The 10,570-nt window shown below is 41.9% G+C and overlaps 1 pseudogene; it reads left to right on the plus strand.

The window, feature by feature from the left end:
* The first annotated feature begins 8,903 nt into the window (after nt 1-8,903).
* Nucleotides 8,904-10,338, plus strand: LOC136157241 (small ribosomal subunit protein uS17-like; annotated as a pseudogene).
* The last annotated feature ends 232 nt before the right edge of the window (nt 10,339-10,570 follow it).

The raw sequence follows: 10,570 nt of genomic DNA on the forward strand, positions 1-10,570 counted from the left end.
GGGGCGGGCGCATGCGCGGGCGGCCAAGGACGAACCAACCTGCACTGAGGGGGGAGGCAGCCACCAGGACATACCAACTGTGTGAGGTGGGGGGGGTTGCCATCAACCTGAGGCAGATTTCATCTCCAAGAGCCGACTGGGCACCTCCCAGTGGTCTCGCAGTTTATTCCTTTGCTTTATCATTTGGTAGTACTTTGAAAGAAACCAAAGAGTAGTAGTAACAGAGTCCGCGAAACCCTACCGTGAAACCTTGAAAGTCTTCTCTGCCACATCAAGCCTTGTCTGGCCCTGTTTTTGCGTGTAACTTAAGTTATACTGAAATTATCTGTTCATAAGATAATGAAAACAATCTCCGGATGGTAAATGTTATTAAAGTCTGACCATTTCAGGAGAAGAAGGGACTCTGGAAAGTGAAAGCTCTTAGAGATGCAAGGTAGAAGCATAAAATAAGAACAGCCACTTGTGGTGAAATTTAAAATCTGCATTTTTATGATCCAGCAATTTCATGTCTACAAGTGTGCAGAAGACGTGTTCGTGTTCAGGCCCGCTTCCTTGTGAAAAGTATAAAAAAAAGAAATGTATAATAAGATGTGAATGAATAAAACAGTATGTTCTATAATAAAATATTACAAATAAGACTCATAAATGAGTACAATGTATCTCAACATTTGACAGCTCCTGAGAGTTGTGGAAAATTCTGAAAGAGATGGGAATACCAGATCACCTAACTTGCCTCTTGAGAAACCTGTATGCAGGTCAGGAAACAACAGTTAGAACTGGACATGGAACAACAGACTGGTTCCAAATAGGAAAAGGAGTACATCAAGGCTGTATACTGTCACCCTGCTTATTTAACTTATATGCAGAGTACATCATGAGAAATGCTGGACTGGAAGAAGCACAAGCTGGAATCAAGATTGCTGGGAGAAATATCAATAACCTCAGATATGCAGATGACACCACCCTTGTGGCAGAAAGTGAAGATGAATTAAAAAGGCTCTTGATGAAAGTGAAAGAGGAGAGTGAAAAAGTTGGCTTAAAGCTCAACATTCAGAAAACTAAGATCATGGCATCCGGTCCCATCACCTCATGGGAAATAGATGGGGAAACAGTGGAAACAGTGTCAGACTTTATTTTTTTGGGCTCCAAAATCACTGCAGATGGTGATTGCAGCCATGAAATTAAAAGACACTTACTCCTTGGAAGGAAAGTTATGACCGACCGTTCTGCCCATAGTCCGAATCCCCGATCGGGAAAGAAGACTCCTCGAGACAATGCAACTTGCAATAGGGGAATTTATTACTGACTCGAGCCAGGGCCTCCCGCCCTCACCACGGGTGTGAGGACGAAAAGGCCCTGAGCCCCAGTTCTCTCGGGTATTTATTAGGTCAAAAAAGCATCAGGTAGTTGGCGCAAGCGGATTGGTTACACAGCAGGTAGTTGGCACAAGTGGATTGGTTACACAGTTGCAAGGCAATTTTTGTTGGCCCAATCCTTTGTGGGCTTTCAGCTTTCCCCTGATAGGTTCCCTTTTTCTTGCTAGGCCCATGTTGATTGGCTAGCTCCAGGTGGCCTGATAATTATGTTACCCTGGGAAACCAGGCCCACTCCTAATCTAGGCTGCCTGTCATGGCGTTAGCCGTGACAGGCTCACACAACCTAGATAGCATATTAAAAAGCAGAGACATTACTTTGCCAACAAAGTTCTGTCTGGTCAAAGCTATGGTTTTTCCAGTGGTCATGTATGGACATGAGAGTTGACTGTGAAGAAAGCTGAGCACCAAAAAATTGATGTTTTTGAACTTTGATACTGGAGAAGACTCTTGAGAGTCCCTTGGACTGCAAGCAGATCCAATCAGATATCCTATTGGAAGGACTGATGCTGAAGCTGAAACTCCAGTACTTTGGCCACCTCATGTGAAGAGTTGACTCATTGGAAAAGACCCTGATGCTGGGAGGAATTGGGGGCAGGAGGAGAAGGGGACGACAGAGGATGAGATGGCTGGATGGCATCACCAACTCGATGGACATGAGTTTGAGTGAACTCCGGGAGTTGGGGATGGACAGGGAAGCCTGACGTGCTATGATTCATGGGGTCACAAAGAGTCGGAAACGACTGAGCAACTGAACTCAACTAAACTGAAGAGTTGTTGAATAGTAATGTGTCAATAAATGTGTTACTGAAAATTTGGTCCTTGTCACCACTCCAAATGAGATTGATGGCGACAAGGTTTTGAGGATAAAGGAAGAAGAAATGTATTGCTGCTGCTGCTGCTGCTGCTGCTGCTAAGTCACATCAGTCGTGTCCGACTCTGTGCAATCCCATAGACGACAGACCTCCAGGCTCCCCCGTCCCTGGGATTTTCCAGGCAAGAACACTGGAGTGGGTTGCCATTTCCTTCTCCAATGCATGAAACTGAAAAATGAAAGTGAAGTCGCTCAGTTGTGTCCGACTCTTAGCCACCCCATGGACTGCAGCCTACCAGGTTTCTCCGTCCGTGGGATTTTCCAGGCAAGAGTACTGGAGTGGGTTGTCGTTGCCCTCTCCAGAAATGTGTTGATTTGCCACCAAATGAGGAGGGTGGCAGACTAGAGTCTGGAAAACCATGATCTGCCTTCTGGGGAGAAAGTAGGTATATATTTTTTTTAAAAGTCTTGAAGCTTGGGTTAAGGTAAGAGGAACAAGCAGAGATGAATATGTGTATACACACCATGACAATATGACTTGTGGACTTTCTGAAGATATGGTCCATATAACCCTAGCAAGTAGTAAAGAGTCTGGCCAAAAATAAACACCCAAAACTTGTTGATTGAATTGAATTGGGAAATGGGGAGGTCAGAAACGGTTTCAGCATAGGGCCAGAAATATCCTTTTAAAGTATCTTACTTCAGAGAAAAATGTTTATCAATTGTCGTTAGCAGCCATCTTGCAACCCTAAAGAGACCCAGCCTATGGCGTGCAGCCTCTAAGGTGGCCCCCAATCATCCTGCCTCCTGGCAATTACATTCTTATGGAATTCCTCCTTCCCTTTGAGTGTGGGCTACACTTAATGACTCTCTTTCAAAAACATAATATGAGAGAAATGTTGGGATGTCATTTCCAAAATTAGGTTATAAAAAGACTCTGGCGGGCTTCCCTGGTGGCTCAATGGTAAAGAATCCACCTGCTAATGCAGCAGACACGGTTTGATCCCTGATCGGGGAAGATCCCACATGCCGAGGAGCAACTAAGCCCTTGCACCACAACTACTTAGCCTGCGCTCTAGAGCCCGGGAGCCACAACTACTGAGTCTGCATGCTACAACTACTAAAGCCCATGCACCTAGAGCCTGTGCTCTGCAATAAAAGAAGTCACATCTATGAGAAGACTGCACATGGCAAGAAAGAGTAGCCCCCACTTGTTGCAACTAGAGAACGCCAGAGCAAAGCAACAAAGACCCCGCACAGCCACAAATAAATAAATAAATAAATAAATAAATAATTTTTTAAAGTATTTTCATAGGCCTGGGAGGATGGGTGGATATATAATAAGCCAAAAATAGAGAATACTTCTGGAAAGGGAGCTAGAAGTCCAAAAATGTGTTCAGACAAAAAGACCCTTAATTTATCTGTAATGTTCTCATTTTATTTTTAAAACTACTGTATAATTTAAAATAAATAAACCATATATTTATAAAGTAAACAAAGCAATCACTCTGTTCAGTTCAGTCACTCAGTCGTGTCCAACTCTTTGCAACCCCATGGACTGCAGCACACCAGGCCTCCCTGTCCATCACAACTCCCAGAGCCTACCCAAACTCATGTCCATTGAGTCGGTGATGCAATCCAACCATCTCATCCTCTGTCATCCCCTTCTCCTCCTGCCCCCAATCTTTCCCAGCATCAGGGTCTTTTCACATGAGTCAGCTCTTCACATCAGGTGGCCAAAGTATTAGAGTTTCAGCTTCAACATCAGTCCTTCCAATGAATATCCAGGACTGATCTCCTTTAGGATGGACTGGTTGGATCTCCTTGCAGTCCAAGGGACTCTCAAGAGTCTTCTCCAGCACCACAGTTCAAAAGCATCAATTCTTCAGCACTCAGCTTTCTCTATAAGCAATCACTAGAGACCATTTAATGATTGCTGCATCCAAGGGATCTAATCTTTCTGTGTTGATCTTTTTTTTTCTAAAGTTTTTCTTGCCATGTCCGCACAGAACTTCTTGTCATTTTTAAAGTGGGTTATTTATTAAGAATAGGAAAATCATTTGTTTACAACTCTTCATGTTCCACGTGGAAACACTATAGTTAGTGTAAAAAGTCTGGCCCCTCTCTGCGTCCTTCCTCACACTTCCCAGAGTAGGACAGACTTATATGACTGATAGGTTTCAGAGAAGGAACCGCACTTGCTTTTCCCAGTCCTTTCCTCACTCTCTCTCAGATCTGCCCACCTGCATGAAGCACATTTTTTCTGCTCTTCGCTGCTATAACTTTTCAGCACATCACACCATCCCTCACCTCTACCGTACACACCAAGAAAAGCTGAGACTGTTTAGATGTACCCACAACATGGCAAGGACTTCCCAGGTGGCACTAGTGGTAAAGAATCTGCCTGCAAATGCAGGAGAAGAGATGTAGGTTTGATCCTTGGGTCAGGAAGATCCCCTGGAGGAGGGCATGGCGACCCACTCCTGTATTCTTGCCTGGTGAATCCCATGAACAGGGGAGCCTAGTGGATTGCAGTCCATAGGGTTGCACAAAGAGTCAGATATGACTGAAGCAACTTAGCACATGCACACACATGACATGGCAAGCCCATCCAATTCAGGATTGAAATATAAGCAAGCTCACTTGGTTAACACACTAATCTTTCAATCCATTCCAATCTTGGCCAAAGAACAGGAATGTTATTTATTGACCTCCTCGAACCACAATAATTAGGAAGCTGATAATTCTTTACTTTTCTTTAAAAAAAAATGTAGGGCTATATAATTATCTACTCCTGTAAAACTATAGCAAAAGAGAACAGTATCAAAGCACATGTGCACAGCATCCAAGAAAATGCTAGAAGAATCTCAAGTATATGCACACAGCACTTGGTTAGTCATGATGTAATCTTTTCCTTTTTCTTTTCATTTCTCTTTTTTCATTTTTTGGCCTCAGCATTTATTATACCATTGGGCTCTTTCAAATCTATATTTATATTTATTTATAGATAGAAATATTTATATTTATAGGGAATACACACCATTAGATAGTGTTCTTGATTCCATTTAGAAATAAAATTTTCCTCTCTTTTTTAAAGCTTCCATCTCAGTTTAACTGAAGAACAGCTTGAAATTGCAAGCAAGCTATTTTTTTCAACCAATATAATTAATAAATTCTCATCGATTTGAACCTGAATTTTTTTAGATATTATAAATCAGATTAAAGAAACATCTGCCTTCAGTCATACAAAAATACATATACATAAGTTTATCCATTGGTGATTTTATGTTATTTTGGGAGATTTTCTTTTGGTGTGTCACATGGCTTGTAGCATCTTAATTCCCTGACCAGGGATTGAACCTGTGCCCCCTGCAATGGAAGCATTGAATCCTAACCACTGGACTGGCAGGGAACTCCCTCATTGGTAATTTTAAAATACTGAAAATAAATGTTCAGTCATAAGAGAATGAAACATCCATTTAAAGGACTATTGGGACTTAGGATAGCCACTATGGAGAACAGTGTGAAAGTTCCTTGAAAACCTAAAATTAGAGCTACTATACGATCCACCAATCCTGCCCCTAGGCATATATCTAGAGAAAACAATAATTTGAAAAGATAAAACACCCCAATATTCATTGCAGCACCATTTACAATAGCCAGGACCTGAAAGCAACCTAAATGTCCATCAACAGAGGAGTGAATAAAAAAGATATGGTACATATATACAATGGAATATTACTTGGCCACAAAAAGTGAAATAATGCCATTTGCAGCAACATGGATGGACCTAGAAGGGACTTCCCTGGTGGCTCAGACGGTAAAGCATCTGCCTGCAATGCTGGAGACCCGGGTTCAAACCCTGGTTCGGGAAGATCTGGAAAAGGAAATGGCAACCCACCATTCTTGCCTGGGAAATCTCATGGACAGAAGAGCCTGGTGGGTTACAGTCCACAGGGTCGCAAAGAGTCGGACACAACTGAGTGACTTCAGAGTGAAGTCAGAGAAAGACATATCATGTGATACTGCTTATTTGTGGAATCTTTTTTAAAAGAGTATAAATGAACTTATTTACAAAACAGAAATAGAGTGACAGAAGTAGAAAACAAACTTAGGGTCACCAGGGAGTAAGGGAAGAAGGGATAAATTAGGAGATTGGTATTCATACATACTACCTTGAAAAGACAGAAACTCACCTAGGAAAAAGCCTGAAGTTAACTCTTACCATGTCCTTGAAATACACAGCCCACTCTACTTGAGACTTCAGACTCGGGCAAGTTAGTAGAACTTCAAGCCAAGAGAAAAGAAAAAAAAGGCAAAGAGACATTTAAAATCTCAAGCCTGAGGTCTCTGTCTGTCTGGATATGTAGGTCTCAGTGTGTGTCTTTGTCTTTTGATAATATCGCTACAATTAATTTGTAAATAAGCTCTAATTTAATTGGCTTAAAGAAAAGTAAGTGCTTACGAAACAAACAATTCTAAATACAAGATAAATTAAACTGAATGAATTTCAGGTTCACAAGAACTGGGAAATATTCAATATTAAACTAATACCTGGTATCCATATTAATGTTTGTTTGTTGATCTAATTAATATGGACATATCTAAGGATCATCAACACTAAGTATAATACTTTTATTATGCCTAGATTTAATATAATATAATAGATCTTATTATATTGCAAATTTGTCAACAAGGAAAGTCTTGATATGAAAAACTTTTAAGGAAAGAAAATGCAAATGGGATAAGAGCTTTAGGTGATTTATGTTTACTGATCTATAGAGTGCTGAAATAAAGCACAGTTCATGGTTGCTTAAGGAAAGTAGGACATGTGCTTTTATTAAAAAGGTATAAGGAGTGGAATTACATTTTACTAAGGCAAAAGGAAGTAAGTCTGACTTACATGTAGCTGTTCTCTGAATGCACAAATAAAGTGATGGATACAGAAAGTGAAAAAAAGGTTTATGGAAAGTGAACCCTGAGAAAAGAGTTTTGTGGATAGTACAAGTTTTCTTGAGATGTTGAACTGCCTTTGAAATCATTTATTTCTGCTTTATTGACTATGTCAAAGCCTTTGACTGTATGGATCACAACAATCTGTGGAAAATTCTGAAAGAGCTGGGAATACCAGACCACCTGACCTGCCTCTTGAGAAACCTGTATGCAGGTCAGGAAGCAACAGTTAGAACTGGACATGGAACAACAGACTGGTTCCAAATAGGAAATTCAAGGCTGTATATTGTCACCCTGCTTATTTAACTTCTGTGCAGAGTACATCATGAGAAACACTGGGCTGAATGAAGCACAAGCTGGAATCAAGATTGCCAGGAGAAATATTGATAACCTCAGATATGCAGATGACACCACCCTTATGGGAGAAAGCAAAGAAGAACTAAAGAGCCTCTTGATGAAAGTGAAAAAGGAGAGTGAAAAAGTTGACTTAAAGCTCAACATTCAGAAAACAAAGATCATGGCATCTGGTCCCATCACTCTGTGGCAAATAGATGGGGAAACAATGGAAAGAGTGAGAGACTATTTTTTGGGGCTCCAAAATCACCGCAGATGGTGACTGCTGCCATGAAATTAAAAGACGCTTATTCCTTGGAAGAGAAGCTGTGACCAACTTAGACAGCATGTTAAAAAGCAGAGACATTACTTTGCCAACAAAGGTCCGTCTACTCAAAGCTATGGTTTTTCCAGTAGTCTTGTATGGATGTGAGAATTGGACTATAAAGAAAGCTGAGCACCGAAGAATTGATGCTTTTGAACTGTGGTGTTGGAGAAGACTCTTGAGAGTCCCTTGGACTGCAAGAAGATCCAATCAGTCCATCCTAAAGGAAATCAGTCCTGAATATTCATTGGAAGGGCTGATGCTGAAGCTGAAACTCCAATGCTTTGGTCACCTGATGCAAAGAGCCAACTCATTGGAAATGATCCTGATGCTGGGAAAGATTGAAGGCAGGAGGAGAAGGAAACGATAGAGGACGAGATGGTTGCATGGCAACCACAAAAAGAGAAGCCACTGCAATGAGAAGCCCACACACTGGAACTAGAAAAAAAAAAAAAAAAGACCATGCAGCAATGAAGACCCAGCACAGTCAAAAATAAATAATTTTTTTAAAAAAATAGAGACAGAATGGCTTGATACCAAGGGCCAGGCAACCAAGCAAAGTTGTGATATCTATTTAAATGGGGAAGCAGTACTGTGTAGTTGACATGCCACTACTAAAGATCCCGAGTGCCACAACTAAAAAACTCACATGCCACAACAAAGACTGAAATCCCACATGATCCAACTAAGACCTGGTGCAGCCAAATAAATAAATTGTGTATGTGTGTGTGGGTGTGTGATAAAGTTTTATTAAAGTATAAAGGAGATAGAGAAAGCTTCTAACATAGGCATCAGAAGGGGGCAGAAAGAATATCTCCCTGCTAGTTTTCAGCTGGATGTTATATAGTCACTAGCAGTCAGACACGATGGAGCAACTTCACTTTCACTTTTCACTTTCATGCACTGGAGAAGGAAATGGCAACCCACTCCAGTTTTCTTGCCTGGAGGATCCCAGGGACCGGGGAGCCTGGTGGGCTGCGGTCTTTGGGGTCGCACAGAGTCGGACACAACTGAAGTGACTTAGCAGCAGCAGCAGCTGCAGTCTGTTAATGAAAGAAAGGAATGTCTTAAAACTCAGAATGGCACCAGGCCCCTCATCCATAGGATGTATTTTGTGATAATCTTGGCACCAGATGATTCACCCCAGGCCATAAAACGATTGACTTGTAATCTTGTAGACTTACGGCATAATACCGTAAGTCTATGATCTGATAGATTAGGTTAGTACGTCTAATTCCCGAGGAGTTATGAAATGGTCAAAGAGACCGAAAAGTTTGACCGAGAAGGAGAGTTCAGTCCACACACACTTTGCCCATTTCTGGTCGGTCCTCGAAGGAGACGTTGGGTGCTTCTTGGTATCAGCAGGTCGGTATAAACCCCCGACAGGTTTCTGCCATAAGCTGTATGAGATCACTGCGGAACCACAGGGCAGGGGTCCTCACTTGCTCACGCAGGGCATTTCATTCATTCACACAAGCACACTGTAGAGTTAGTAAAGTGCAACAGAAAACATGTTCGCTACGAGAACAAAGAACTAGAGCTCCAAGCATCCTTACCCTGTCCTGAAGGATCCCGGACGAGCCCCCAAGATGAAAGGTTGTTGTTGACCCACGAAAAGACACCAGGATTCTTGACCTCCTGAGGAGAAGAATTCAATCCGAGGCCAGAGATGAGGCTTGATTGCTCAGAGCTTTTGTGTAATAAAGTCTTATTAAAGTATAAAGGAGATAGAGAAAGTTTCTGACATAGGCATCAGAAGGGGGCAGAAAGAGTACCCCTAAATACTTTTTTAAAAAATAGATTTCCAACTGTCTATATTTTTAAAAAACGGTGGGAAGGAGTTCCCAGGTGACACAGTGGTAAAGAATCTGCCTGCCAACGCAGAAGACACAAGAGACGCAGTTGGATCCCTGGGTCGGGAAGATTCCCTGGAGAAGGAAATGGCCACCCACTCCAGGACTCCAGTATTCTTGCCTGGAAAATTCCACAGACAGAGGAGGCTGGCAGGTTACAGTCCATGGGGTCGCAGACAGTGGGACACGACTGAGCAACTGAGCACATTAAAAAAAACAGGACCTTTATTCAGGCAACCTGGAAGATGAGCGTGGGAACCTAAAGCAACCGACCATCTTTCAAAATAAGAAGAGGGTCCTACCTGGGGAAGCTGGCAAAGAAAAGCTCCCTCCATACTATAAAAACACTGGACTGGGCTTCAAGACTCCAAATGAGGGCATCAGGGACCTACATTGACAAAAAAAATGCCCTTTGATTGGTAATATCTCCATTGGAGGGCAGATCCTGTCTGGCGCGGTGACAGAAATGAAGATGCAGAGGACAACTGTCATCTACCGAGACTACCTTCACTACAACCACTTTGAGAAGCACCATAAGAACATGTCTGTGCACCTTTCCCCCTGCTTCAGGGACGTCCAGATCAGTGACATTGTCACAGTGGGCGAGTGCTGAGCAAGACTGTGTGTTTCAACATGCTCAAGGCCACCAAGGCTGCCGGAACCATGAAGTGGTTCCAGACGTTCTGAGACTGGTCCCTTGCCCACTGTCTCAAAATAAATAAAGTTATTTTTCAGTCAAAAAAAAAAAAAAAAAAAACCAGCAACCACAAGAAAGTTGGAATGGCTGTAATATTAATAATATCATACAAAACAGACTTTAAAACAAAAAGAAGTTACTAGAGACACAGAAGGATATATCATCATGATAAAAATATCAGTACATCAGAAGATAACAGTTACAAACATAAATGCATCTAAT

Source organism: Muntiacus reevesi, chromosome 1 (assembly GCF_963930625.1).
Source record: "Muntiacus reevesi chromosome 1, mMunRee1.1, whole genome shotgun sequence".
Lineage (NCBI taxonomy): Eukaryota > Metazoa > Chordata > Mammalia > Artiodactyla > Cervidae > Muntiacus > Muntiacus reevesi.